The 14,938-nt window shown below is 48.0% G+C and overlaps 1 protein-coding gene across 1 annotated transcript in view; it reads right to left on the reverse strand.

The window, feature by feature from the left end:
* Positions 1–895, reverse strand: part of LOC142563558 (uncharacterized) — a 142,484-nt gene extending 141,589 nt beyond the window's left edge. The window contains exon 1 of the mRNA XM_075674140.1: positions 652–895. The gene's annotated coding sequence lies outside the window, so the exon portion shown is untranslated. The remainder of the gene's footprint in view (positions 1–651) is intronic.
* Positions 896–14,938: the final 14,043 nt, after the last annotated feature.

Below are 14,938 nucleotides of genomic sequence, written 5' to 3' on the forward strand. Positions count from 1 at the left end.
CGAAGCCGGCCAGCAAGTGACAAAGAACACTTATGAATTATAAACTTTGTGCATTTGGCCTCATGTCTACAAGGGCATGAAGTGCGTGCGTCAACGAAAAAAAAAAGCTTGCAAGCAAGTTTTGCACTTGTGCAATCCGAGCATGCTCACCTTATGTTTAAGGCAACTGCATCAGGCTGCTACCCTTCTAGGAACCACCTACACTCCACATGCGCACAGGTGGCGAATAAAGCCGACAATCCACGCTTCACCGTCGTCACCCTGTATATCCGAGTTCGGGACCACGCACTCACTCAGTGAGAGCTACAAAGTGCATGTCGTCGTTCAACGAAGTTTTTCCAAAGAGAAGTCGTTGCAAACTCACTACAGCACTCACATAAAAGAGGGAGAGCTAAAAGAAACAATGCCGTGGGACCGCTCGAGTGCAGAGCAGCACCTCGTCGACTTCACCCAGCGCTTGCTCTGGCGCCTCCGCTATCCCAAAGCTCGCGTTTCTCGACCGACACGTTTCAGCGCCGGCTCTCAACTGGTTGCGTCCGGAGGGGACCTCCCGTTTCCTAGCCCTCCCCACCATCCCGGCCGGTATCCGTCCGTCCCGAAGCGGGAAAAGCGCCTCCGGTGAGGGGCGCTCGGAGCGCCCTTTCTTTGTACCTTTTTGTCTCCGCGCCGTGGCGAGTTGGTGGCGCTGCGAAGGCGCCCGTCGCCACTCGCGCTGGATTCCCTGGCTTACGCGGTTTCAGTCTTTGCTCCAGTCTCCCGGCGAGAGAAGTCGGCGCTGCGCTCTCATTGCCAGGATCGTTGTACTACCTTGTACTACTTCGGCGCTGTGTTCTTTTTTCTTTATCGTACCGTCGGCACTTCCGCTTCTTTACCACGCAGCGAGACTAGAGGGAAGCTTTCTCCGGATCTTTCTTGCGTAGCACTGTGAAAGGAAGGAAAGAAAGCAGGAGTCATGTGTTCTTCTCTTACAAGAAGGAAACTGGTACCTCAATAACCCTTGCACACACGTTAACGATATGAGGGCTCTTCGGCGTACACAGCCGCCGTTGTTGGGCATGATTATTGCACTTCCTCGGGATAGGGGAAGAGAAAACAACGCCACAGGGATATATGCCTTGTTTCTTTTTATTATTGCGATGGCAGTTATATGGACACTACAGGCGCATTTATGCCATCGGTGTCGCCCTGAGGTTCCGTATAAAGTCCGAGGGCGATTAAATCGACCTTGGATTAAACCGAGTGAAAGCGTGCGAAGGTGAGCCGGCGATCGGGACTCAGTCTCACGCACGCCACGGACGAAAGCCGGGTGGAAACGCGCCGCTCTCCGTCGCGCGCAAGGCTTCGGGGAGAGGGGTGGGAGAGGGTGGAGTGGGGCGTTCTACTGCGGGCTGTACGGGCGGCCGCGCGCGCCAGGCTGGGCCGCTGTTTCTTGAATTCCTTCTGCGACGGGTACAGAGTCCGCGCTGAGCTGTGTTTTCACGACTTAGCTCGCGTTGATGCGAGCGTTAGCATGAAGGTGAATTCTGTGGCTGATGCCGCCGCGTTTCCTCACTGCAGCGTTCTGGCAGCGAGTTTTCGCGTTCATCGAGTGAGATGTGTTCATGATTGCTTGCGCGTGCGCGACATCAGGCTTCTTGATTTAGTTAGTATGCCTGTATTTACAGGTCAATATGAACGTGTAAGCTACTAACCTTACTTCGTATAGCTGTCCACTAATTTGCTATCGCCATCGATGCTTTGCCTTTCGCGCGAAAGTGTCACTTCTTTTTTTTCGCAGGTGTACTTCCTGGTTCTTTCGACGCTTGTAATGCGTGATCCTGCGCATACGTCGTATGAAGCTCATGCTTCTACTAAAGCTTAAAAGGTAGCGTGCAGTTCTGGCATATTTTCTTTGGAGACAACCGGGTGACTAGGTAGACTGTTCATCCGCGTTAGGCGCGTTGAAGGTGTGCAGGTCGTGGTTCTTCTGTGGGAATCTGAATCCTTTCACGTACCTACATGGTAATTGAACGAAGAATAAGTTGATCTAAAATTAGGTTTTGCGAAATCCCGTGACGAAGAGTTACGACTTTACTGTGAGGCATATGTCTGCATTGGGAGGCTACAGATGCATTTCGATCTAATGGGGTTCCTTGATGTGCAATGAATGCACCCTACACGAGTGTTCATAGCGCCTGTCCGTCGTGCATGTTCTTCTCTTAGTCCACGTCGTTGTGGCGCTCATTTCTTTTCTTCAAGTTCATGAGTTCCACCCCAATCGCAATGCGGCCGCCTCGGTCGGAGTCGAATGCGTGACCTCGAGCCGAGTAGCGCACCGCCGTTTCCGCAGCGTTACCAAATCGGGGGTACAGCAGCATGCTACCTGGGTCTGGGGCATGTGAACGAACGATGATCCAGGTAGTCGGCGCCGTTAACGGTACCCTCGCTGGCTACTCCGGCATCATGTAAACATCGAGGTGTTCGTCCAGCTCGTTCGTCTACCATCTGGTATGCCCCGCGTCTCCACCGGAGTCCAACTGGATTTAGCCGCACGTAACAAGGACTGAAGGTTTTCCGCGCTCCCTGTCTACAGCTATATCCAACTGCAGGGCTGCCCGAGCGAGTTCTGCAGGCGTTTCTCCATTGTGCAAGTACCAGTGTCGCGTTCTTGCGCAAAGGCCGCGGAGCAATCTATACAAAGTTATCAATTGTGTCATAACGCACTGTGATGGTGAAAAGCCATCACCGTTGACACAGCTACTCACCCGAGATATATTCGGCCGCATCCCCCCCCCCCCCCCATGGAGGATGAGCAAGAAAGCAATTCGATTAAAGGCAGTTGAGCGTAAGGATTGGTAAACGGTGAGGCGAGCGCTGTTATTGCGCCCGACATAACGGGTATACGCTTGACCGGCGAGTCAACGCTCCTTGGATCCTGGACTCGTGGTCTGAGCGAATGCGCTGTCTTTATTTGCTTTTCCAATGATCGGCGGACATCCTGGCGTCTGCAGAACACTGGGCGATGCGAAGCGATGTGAAACGCCCTCATGAAGCAATGGCGGCCAAGCCAGTGCCTCGAGACGCTTGGCGTGTTTCGATTAGGCCACCTCGAGAAGCTCAATGGTTGCAATTAGCAGTGATTGCGCGTGTTGGCAGCAACTTCTGCACTTCGAAATATATAGATTGCTCGGAAATTTACTATAGTGAAGGCATATGAAGGGTAATGAACAAAGCCAGAAGAACGTCTGAATCCACAAGCACGAAGATCAGACAAATCCATGTACTTCCCATCATTCCCATGGTGGCTCAACGATTCCAGCGCCAGAGTTCCCTTCTAGTATATTCTAGGAAACTCTATGGACGGCGGAAGGCGTCGAAGATTGGAATGCAGGCGCCGACAAAAATTGCACGAACGAGTTCTTGTGTTACTTCCCACTCGAAGTGCGTCAGCCGTGGCCAAGAGTCGAACCCGCGACCTCATGCTCAGCAGCAGATCGTCATATCAGCTAGCGTCATATAGCTAATACCAACGTGAGTATTAATGGTAGGCAGCCGACATGCAAGCGCCCTTTTAGGGTGCAGGCAACACCAAAATTTTGGCCGTTATTTACCGCCAAATTTGGTGAGTAGTCGTTGTGATCCTCAATCTACAGATCAAGGTGCATTCCTGCTTTTCTTTTACAGCGAAGATTTGCTTCTTCCTTCCACTTTCCCACGGCTCCTGCTGCTTCTGCTGTCCAGTACGCCGCTAACGCCGGTCACGTCAAGACTTAGTTGAGAAGCACGCCACTAACGCCGGCCGCGTCGGCACCTGGTCGAGACGTGGCCATGTCACAAAAACATAAAAGACATGCGCTGACGGTGTTTTGTTTCCCGGCATTTGTTTAAAAGCTGTCATTCTCAAAATGCCGGAGAATAACTGTGTAAAGAATGTACGACATGATGTGTGCCACTAGGACGGCCGGCGCGGTTGTTGTTCAAACTGATTTTTCGCAAAGCGATGCCCTCGGCGTCGACATCGGATTTTATGCGCGTTAGTGACAGGAGTGTGGCACAAAGGAAAGACGACTAGAGCAGCTCATGTCAAGATTTACGCCTCGGCGCATTTGCACGATGCGCTCTGGACGCCTAACCAGGCGTAACTACTCGCAAATGCTGAGCGGGAGCTGCCACGCTTATCTCCCTGCTCATAAGCAACAGCAGCGACAGCAAAGAGAGGAGGTGGGAAGAATGTTAGCGAGGGAATAGAGAGAGTCAGAAGAGGCAGTCTTGTGAGCTACAAACCAGAATGGCGCCCAAGCGTGCACGATGCGACGAAGGCTCGCATAAAGCATCAAGCGGAGCAAGAACAACAAGCACAAGTGGAGCAGGCAAAGTAACATTTCACATCCCGTCACGGCTTTCGTATGCCGTCAATACATTTTTTTATTAATTCATTTAAGATACCTATGGGGGCATTGTGTAAGGGGGGTTACAAAATCAAGGGAAAAGAAGAGTAAGCAGCCTTCTGAAGTCTAGCACGAAAGATGCGCCTCAATGCAGGGCTCATCAACAGTACTGCAAAGATCAAAAGATGAAGAAGGAAAAACTGAAGTAATGAAATGCCGCAACGGTACACCTTAAGGAAATAACACGAGTAAAGGTTAACGCAAGGCATTAATACTAGAAAGTAAAATACAGGAAAAATGAGCAGATCAGGGAGTACAATGCTTCAAGGGATATTTCGGGAAAAAGACGTACGAAAGCAACTATATATACAGGGCATACAGTTACACCGCCAAGACGTCAATGAATACACCGCCAAATAAGCTCAATGAATGCACCGTCAATGAATACACAGGTCAATAACGTCAATGAATACACCGCCATACACCGCCAAATAAGAATAAATGCAAATAGCAGACAAAGCTTCGCTTACATCGAATCCTGCAGTGGGTACAGTGCGTGGGATCTGCATTTCTTTTTTTTTTCACGCTCTGATGGACCCTTGTTGGCACGCGATCTATTAATTTTATTTAGTTCCATGCTAAACGCCTTTTTCTTTTATTTCAACACATCAAACTTCTCTTTTTGTATTAAATGTCGTGCGACACATACACAGCAAACTGTTAGAAGGCGCGGTGGCGTACTCGGGGCAGTATTGCATAATGTCAAGACTTTGAACTGCATTAAGCGTTGTAGTTGCCTTACACTTGTACGTAATACATAAAGGGTGTTTTTCGAAGTGTCAAGTAACGAACACTGTGCTTACTAAACTGTTTAACTAAAACGTAGACGTGCCACGTACAGCGCTCAGACACGCATAAGTGTCTCGGGCTGCTGAGGCCAAAGTTTATTAAGACAAGGTAGTTAGTTTCATGTCACCGAGAGTTGCGGGAAACGAGGTCTGTCGGCTGGTCTTTTACCATTTTGTCTCCCACGTCGTTTAATTTGTCGGAAAGTTGTGTCCGCCAATTTAGCTGGCGGCGGCAAGCACCCTTACAAGACCGTCACCCCCCATAAAACAAGGCTTGCATGTAGAACAACTTTTCATCTTGTTACGCAAATTTGAAATTCCTAACATTTCCAAACCAGGGAACGTTCCATAGCGTGTAGTGACTCCCGTAAATATGAATTAGGAATGCGGTACATTCTGAGCGAGATGCAGGGACCCTGGTCCCACCAAGACAAACAACACGCCACCTCGGAGTGTACCATCTATCGACGCTGCGTTGAATTCATATTGCAAGCGCAAGGTATATAACACGCATGAGCCATCAGCAAAGGGAGTTTCCTGCTAGGAACTTTACAACTGAGAAGCTACGTGAATTGTGTTGCGATTTCTGCGCATAACGCTGTGCTCTCTTGTTGATATAAAACGTTGTACGTGTGGCAGTAGTAGATTACTTCGAGCATTTCGGTGACAGAGAAGGTCATACAACGAGCGTTCCAGTAAGAATGAAATAGGAAAACGGTGCCTTCTGTGCGATATGGGAAGTCACCAACTCTCACGTCAACCTCACAAATTCAACGCGCAACCTCGCACTAGGCAATCGAACGATATTACGGTGTTGTACGCGTGAGAAATACATTAACGTGAGCAACTCAGATGCTCCGGAAGTTTTTCGGCAGAAGTTGGTTTTTTTTTCAGCTTCGCGAATTACAGTGCCATTTCTCTTCGCAGTCGCTGCACATTTATTTTAAAAAAAACTGTGACACCGGTCCAAGAGACGATTACTGTGGACATGTTCGGGCATTTATGAGCCATAACATCTGGATTTGTAGATATATAGGAAAACGAGAAAAGGTAAGCTGAGTATCATCTCCGATATGGTGGCCGTTTCGAGCGATTTCCCAAATGTGACCGGTGCGCAGTGCCTGGAGATGATGGTGCAGGCGTCCCAGCGTTGTCGGCAGATGCCTTGGAATGACAAATCGCCGCGTACCGGCTCGTCATCACGGAAAAGAAAGAGTATTGAAAAAGACAGAACTTTTATAAAACGTGTTGCTTGTCTGATTTGTTCGTCTCTTTTTCTTACTGCAGTGAAAGTAGAAGAAATCAATTTTGTCACCTATCATGTCGGCAGTGACTCATATTTGCATTGTGGTAATAATAATAAGAATGTTAGTAGACGACACTAAATGTCAGGGGATTAAAAATTCCAAAGCTGAGCTAACTAATGAGAGTAAATGACGTCCGCCATATAGTCTGAGACACACTGGAACGTACAGAGATGAAAAGTACAGGACAAGTACCACTCGCACTGTAGAGTCTAGGCATGACATGCGCTTATAGTGGCGTTATACGGACAAGCCAATTGACAAGGGAAATCGCCGAAGCTCACAATATAAAGATTAGGGACAAAGCGTGTATCAGTGAACCATCTATCACTCTTTATGGCAAGGAGCTGCATTACCTATGTCAAATTTGATTATGCGTCAGTTTGTCACAGTTGCCTCGACGCATATCGATCTCTTGTGCATGTCATGGTGCATGCATATATATATATATATATATATATATATATATATGGTAGGCATATCTTCAATAAAAATCAGCTGAGGTTCAGCGCTGTGTCGTCGTTTTATTCCTTCTGTTGTCTTGTCTTGGGTGCGCTGTTACAACACTTACCATGAATCCCAACCAACTGGCCCAACTTGCCGTTCGGAGGTAATGTAATACATTTTGCTGTGTACCAGATTTTTCCCCTTCCGAAGGGAACTGGAAATTTACGAGAAGCGTTTGGGCCTCTCCGGATTTTCCTCCTCTATACAGAGCTGGAGGGTGAACAGTGAGTCATGTGGGTGGGGTAGCCGGTCAAGGCGAGGTGAATGACTCTGCGGAATATGTAGAGCACGAGGCCGTACCGTGTTTGGGAAATGAGAAGGGGACGACAAAAAAATGCGCGCGCAGGTGAACCCCGTGTTGAATGGAAGACTACGACATCGAATAGCGTCAAGCACGAGAACACGCAGCGCAAGAAGATAAAACAAAAGTAAAGTGACCCAATCGGGGAAAGTCCACGGAGCTGCCAGGAACCAATCGCCCACGAAAAAAGGGCTCCGAGGGTCCCCGATCCCGAAGAGGCAAATCGGGGAGCTCGGCAGAAATAGCGAGGCGTAGAGGCAGAAGGGAGAGAGTTCCCGAAAGCGAGGCAAGGGCTAAGATCGGCCACCGGACCGAAAGCTGAAGACAGGCCGTCGGGTTCCGGATCCGAGCCTCCGGGGCGTCACGAGACAGGGGCCTCCTGCCAACTTGTTTGCAGGCGCCGCAACTCTACTCGATCAGGCACTGCTGCCCGAGGCCAGCGAACTCTAGTGCCCCCGGGCAAAGCGCGAGCAGTCAGTGTGCGGACCCGAGCCTGCGCCCAGCCGCTTAGTCAGAACATTGCCTCCACCTGCAGGTGCTGTCAGACCACATGCGTCCCATCTCCAAGCCGGAGCTGCTACTCTCTAGTCGCCCGTTCGTCGCTGAACCGCTAACCTTTTAACGTAATAGCGCTCAGGGCCCCCGTTTCGCAGGAAATACGGTGTCGGCGTTGGCGTGAGGTGCCGGCGTTCACGACTGACGAAATCGTCCCGAACCACGCATCCCGAACCACGCGGGCTCCACGCGTGGCGCATAGACATTGGAGGAGGAGGAGAAACCTTATTCTGATCCCGTACAAGGTGTTGCCACCTGCCTGGCTTGTCCCATGTTGGGACGGGGAGGTCAAGCCTCCTAGCCCTATCACGGGCGTATTGGACAGCCAGTGCTTGACGGATGTGATCATGGGATCTAATCATTCCTAAAAATCGATTCCGGGAAATGCCAGGGCCGAGCGACCCACACTCCCAGATCATATGTTCAAGCGTGCATATCTCCTTTTTGCATTGTTTGCATATTATATTCATGTCTGCAATGTCATACCATTCCTTTATTTGTCCAGGTGGATAATAAGACTGTAATTCTCTAAGTGTAACTGCTTGTGCTCTCTTTAGCTTATAATGAGGGGGTGCAAACTCCCTCCTTCACAAGTAGTAATGTTTTGTAATTTCATTGTGTGTTATGAGCGTATCTCCCTGTAGGTTCTCTAATCCAGCAGAATCGAAAACAAATGGAAAAGCGGCCCGGTCTGTAAGTTCGCTGTCGACGATGTAGGCAGATACATTTGGATTGACAGGAATGTCATCAAGTGAACCAAGGTGCAGCGGGAACCAATAAATGTAACATGTAACATTTGTTTGTCTTATGTTAATTATTCTCGCAGCCTGTGGGGCACTCTTTCCCCTATTGAAAGCTCTAATAGCCGTTTTCTAGTCACTGTATATTTCTGTGAATCTATCGTCTGTTAGTGCCCATGCAATAGCAACATGTTCAGCGACTTCAGGTTTGCTAGTGCACACCATGGCGCAGGTTGTGCATTTGCCCTGGTGAGCCACTACCACCGCCGCGAACTTAGTTCGGTCCTTGTAAGCTTCCGAATTAACAAAGCAGGCTCCTCTGCCCCCTTTATCCATTTTCCTTGATTAACGCCCTGGCTCGCGCAACTCTCCTGTTGATGTTATGTTTTGGGTGCATATTTCTGGGTAGCGGTGCAACAATTATGTTGCCGGTGAATTCTTGATGAACTTTAGTGTACTGTGCTGGATCCGTAATAGAGTTCATCATGATCTTTTCCAGGATTGATCTTTCCGCGTTGGTTGTAGACAGTCTCGCTTTTTGTGCTGAAATAAAGGAATTTCTGAAAGTAAAATGCGTCAGAAAATTCGTCAAATGCGACGTACACACTACCTGCAGCCACGACAGGGTCTGATGGTAGTTTGGATATACGAGAAAACATATTTCTCTTATGCGGAAACTCAAACAGAAACCCCTTTTAATGCAATATTCCAGCTTCCATTTGAGGTATGTCTAAATGTAGGCGCTGCGTGGCCCGCACGCTTCCTATGAACACCACCGAGAAAAGAGCCACAAAGCTCGTCTTCGTACATAGCGTTCGCCGCCAGCGTTTCCAGGAAAACACTAAAGTTGCATAAGGTACAATTACCGGGAAACGTAAGAAGCAATCAGGGATATTTGAATACTATCGCATTCTATTCTTACAAGTGAAGCTTAAGCTTCCTTGTGACACCGCTGCATTCGTCGCCTCACCTCCACCCGCGCGCGATCACGTTCGTTGTCTGTCCTAACTCGCATGGTGTAGACGCTGTCCTAGCTGGAATGAATTGGTTTTTTGCTGTGTATTTTTTCATTGGGTGATGATGATCATTATTACAGCAGTGACGATAATGATCATGACGCTGCGGTCGCGCGCACAATGAAATAACAATCTGCATGACGTGCCTGCTCCAGAGCGCACACGTGAATAAGAAAGCCGAGAGCTTAGGCAGTAGAGCAAAAAATGATGTTTAGTGTCAACGGCTGCTGAGTGTGTCACAGTTCGGCCCTCGGAACCTCCACTTTCATTTTGAAAGATATTTGCAATTGTTTATGCAGATAAAACTTGGAATGCGCATAAAACTTGAAGCAAATGAAACTCGGAATTCACAGAGATGGGGGCTGAATGAGCGGACGTACTGAAGACAGAACGACGGACGGACTGATGGACGGACTTTCCATCCATCCGTCTGCCCAATTGACCGACCGACCAACAGACCGAATGGGCAGTTGTGTGCTATCTATTTATAGGCGGGCAACTATAGATTGCATTTTGATATGAAGGATTCTTTGTCACTAGCATTCTATTATGATCATCATAAGGACGTGCAAAACACGAACGCGACGTTTTCGCGAAAGGCAACATTCCCGCCTGGCACAGCACGGTGGTCCTTAAAGGAGTTCTGAGAATTCTGTTTAAGTATACTCAACTCTCTGTGTGCTAGGTAATCAAAACATGTACATTTATTGCAGCCGCTTCTGGGAGCAGGTCGGTGTTTCTGTGCATTGAGAAAAATCGCGAGCCCAAATTGTTCGCGACAGTGTGAACGCCATCAGCAGAATCGAGTGCGAAGTTTCATCTTGAGCCACGTTTTTTGATGCTGTTCGGGGCATGCCCGAATCAAAATTGCTGAGAGCGTCGCAACAACACTGTTGCTCATCGGATCGTGTATTCTCTTGTGTTTGTCAAATCCGCACGAGCGTTTGACCGGAAGATCACTTCCGTAAGCTTAGATACATAACGTAAGCAGTTATGTTGTGTTCTTATTGGACTGCTTTCGAAATTTCGATTGATAACAGAAAAGAATGTTAGAATTTCAGCAGTGTTGCAGTTTTTCTGTGATTCATGTGCGACGTACTTCCGTAGTCAAAACCGTACACGCACACAGCATTCGTGATTGCCGATAAAGCTACGCTAATGTTTATTTTTTCTTTAACACAAATCATTTGTTTGCTCAATCGACACACGGTGACGATGAGTTTTCAAATATTTGCTGCATCTTCAAGGAATGACAAACATGTCTACACGTGAAGTGCGCCGAACCGGAAGATTACGGATCAGTGTGCCTGACGCAGTCTTCCTTCCGAATGAGTTCTTTCGTATTAAACGCAGAGTAATGATGACATCCTGCCTAGCAGTAGTGTCGTAATATTTCTACAATGACAAGGCCTGCCTCCAGGCGTAAGTTTTCAACTTGGCAGGAACGTAAAGTCCCCACTGCGTTTCTGGAGTGCTTGATTTTGCGCCCGAATGACAAGGTAAATTTGACGTCTGCCCAGACTAAATACAACCAGACGTTATAAGGTGACTAGATCTACGAGCTGGATTCATTTTAACCGCTGTTGCTGAATGGGTCCTTGGGTGCTACAACGTAAAGCTTTTCCAGTCTGTTTGTATTCCATTTACGCCATCAAACCTCCGTGTTTATACCTTCTGGTTTTGTATAAGTAGTTAACATTTTCGATAATGGAACGAGTTTGGTCTCTTATGTAGGGTTGATTATTGTTGTTAATATCGTTGTTATTCTGCTTCTTCACAGGCTTCCTATTATTTTTGGTATTTTTTTCAATAATTAGCATTATTTTATCTTATGTATCCAATTCCCAGTTATATATAATCAACTTGCCTAATCAATATTCTTATTTCTCACATGACCGTATTTTGCTGTTTTTGTGCAATAACCCTATTTATACAATCATAGGAGGTCCCCCCGGCAGTTTTTTCAAACCTTCTGGAACTCTTCCAGTAATACTATTACCATTTAACTCCCACATGACTGTTGCAATAAACTTGAGTTGCTTGATCAAATTGGTTTGCGTCACCCCACTTCGCCTGTCTATATCACTCTGTAGTGACCACCTCCGAAGACAGTTTATAACTAACTCTTAGGAAAACTGACATCTATATCCATGGAATTTCGCAAAATGCATGCGGATGTTAAGTTCGGCAATATATACGCTTCAATATAAAATTTTTGTTTACAGTATGAAGAGAGAATGCAACTTCCAGTGTTTTATTTTTTACAAAGATTCTTCTAAAATTTTCATAATGAAGTCAGTGCACTCTAGCTGAAATTATAGGAAAGTGCAAGTTTTGCTACGTCAGCGTGTTGATTAAAGCCGCTGCCCGTTTATATTAAAAGAAGAAAACGTCAGCAACTTTATTCTTTGATCTGAGCACAAATCTTTCTTGGAAAACATCAAAGTGCCATGGTTTTACGGAACCCTATTCAAACTGTAAGGAAGGTGGGCGTCTGCCCCCCTTACGGAACGTAACAGTGTGGAAACAAGTGTTCCACTTCAGGACACTAATGGAAAAGACATTTTTAATGCTCTCTATGTTACCACTTTTTTATGATTATGTTCTTCGCGTACCAGTACGATCTTGTTTTCTTTTTTGTATATGGTCCATTCATTTGTTTCAGCATGTTTTATTTATTCCTAGAGATCTGTTTTAACAGTGCTCTGTAATTTCGTCGCGTTTTCTTTTTGTGTAGGGTTGTATTTTTTTCCTCCATGCCAAAATTTACCCAAACACGGGAACACCGGGACTTGTAAAAGTTTGATATGTTTATGAGCGGTCACCGGGGGTTGTGACCTTCTAGCCTCGTAAAGCTAACACTGCGTCCCCTCGGACAGGCACATTTGGCCAGACAAGGCCAGACACATTTGGCGGATCGAGCGTTGATTGTTGATTCACGGTCACAGTCACCTACGATGGGAGCAAGAAATTCCTGGAAAAGGGTGTTCTACGGCGATTTATCATGGACTCCGGTAACCGTTATCATTGTTCGACAGAGGCTCCAGCTAAATTATGGGTCATACTAGGAACCAAGACGCACCAATAGGAGCAAGCTTCAGAATCCCTAAGAAGGTCCCCTCCTTTCTGTGTGCTCAGTGTAAAAATTGGCAGTGGCTTAGCTCGGCTATGCCAGGATATACGTCGCGAAAGCTAAGGCACAGCATGGTTAGCCTTGGTTAATCTTGATTGCAAGTCCAGGTTAGTATGGTTTGTTAGCTATGTTGCGGCGTTTAGCCAGTCGTTCGGCGCGCTGTTCGCCTGTTTCCTGGGCGATTCGTATCCTCTTCATCTTGTCCCGATGTCGATTCCGGGCCTCCTCCTGCTTATCAGTAATGTCGCCGTCCATACTGCCGCTTCAACTGTCTTTGTGGCGCACGGGAGCTCTCCTTTTCAATCCTCCGACATGTTATCAGGCATGCAACGCCGCTGGCGAAGCGAGCGGAGGCGAACGCAACGATGAGGAACGCGGTGTGACGTCATGTGCCTCCTCGGAGCACGGCCACTGCGAAATCGCAAGTTCGCGGCCAGTAAAGCTTTCGCTTTAAACGGTGCCGGAGTGACTGCGTTCACCCTCGCCCTCAACGTGGATCCTTCGGCGACTTTGGACGCTTTGACTGGGCGAAGGTAGGACGTAGATTTCCCTGGCCTAGGGATCTAGGTAGGACAACGGGAATTAACCTGACTTCTTTATGGCTCCTCAATGTGCTTCAATTGAGTCATGCTAGACTGTTCAGACCTTAACGTTCTCCACTGCTCTTATAGATATTGTAAATAAACCAAGCGCTCCTCGTTCCCCATGAGAACGGGCGCTTCCCTACAACAACGTCCTTTGCGTGGGTGACTCGGACGACGAGATGGGCCAGCTACACTTTTTGACATGCGCGACGCCAACTGTTACATCGTTTACTGCAATATTTTAGCGTTATGCTCCACGCTGTGTTTCTGCTTACACCCAGATTTGCCTTTGATGCGCTGTTCAGTACCGAAGCTTATGCCCTCTTGGGCCCGTCAGCTATACATATTTCATTCAAGCTGCACTGAAATGGAAGGCGAAGCTAGAGGTAGGAACGGAAGCCCGGGCATCCACACTTTGTATCGTATACTTGAGAGACTCGTTCACTGCGCTGCAACACGATCATAGGTTATATATCGCAGACTATTTCTAGAGTACTGCGTGCCGACCGAGATCGAAACGTGCCGCCACGTCATAAGCTCCACACATCCATTATTGCTACGTTGTAGCAGTGGTTTCCCCCACCTCCGGGTTTATTGCTATAGCAAATGGCGGACAGTCGAGGCGAATTAACGTTATAGTCCTACTATCCTGCGGTTGACGGCGCATGCGAGAAATGGGTCTCCGAGACGGTGTGTGGGAAACGACGGAGCGAAGTCGACGCACCGTCATTTGTTTCACTCAGTCGGCTCAGCTGTAGAGCGAGGCGAGCGTTCGGCGTTCCGCCGCAGGCACGAGTGTTGTGCAGCTGCGGTGTACATGCACTGGTCTGAGCAGAAGTGACGGTATACTTATGTCAAGCTAACGTCGTCTAATATTTTTCCGGCGCGCTGACGGACGCCGACGGTTCCCCGTCGTTCCGATCTCGTGCGGCATCTAGGTGTCATGACTGCAACCCTACGGGCGGCGTTTCTCATAACGTCCAACGTTGTGCGAGGTACGGAACGTTGGAGGGGTAGTGTTTCTTTCGCCCAGTGGAAGTTGGCTCCCGTTCTGCGCCGGGCGTACATGTTGCACTCGGGTATGGTTCCAACGCCGTGTGATTAGTTCAAGGCATAGTGGTCCATGCTTCGCCCTTTTCGCGAAAAAAAAACACTTTTTTTGTTGCCTGCAGGTCCTGGCTATCACTTTCTCCAGATTTTGACAAATTTGCTCTCTTCCCTGAAGAAGCACCTAGACTTTAAATCTGGGGACATCCCGATGGAGGTGACAGCCACTGTTATCACGTAACGTCACAAAAACCGTGTAAAACTTCCATCTCAAAATGAAGTGTACAGACTGCTTATGCCGTGAGTAGGCCGAAGAAAAAAAATTTTATTGGTTGTACGAATTTCTCGATGCCAGTCCTCCAATGTTGGTCGACATATTGAGGGCCATGCCCACTTCGCCTCTCGTCCACGCGACGCCACAAAACCGCGAAAATCCACCACGTCAGAGTGACGTGTATGCGATAGACATGTGATTATTACGCCCAAGAAAATTGAAGATGTCTCGGTCCTGGAATACCCGGTGAGTACTGCCCCAT

This window comes from Dermacentor variabilis, chromosome 11 (genome assembly GCF_050947875.1).
Source record: "Dermacentor variabilis isolate Ectoservices chromosome 11, ASM5094787v1, whole genome shotgun sequence".
NCBI lineage: Eukaryota > Metazoa > Arthropoda > Arachnida > Ixodida > Ixodidae > Dermacentor > Dermacentor variabilis.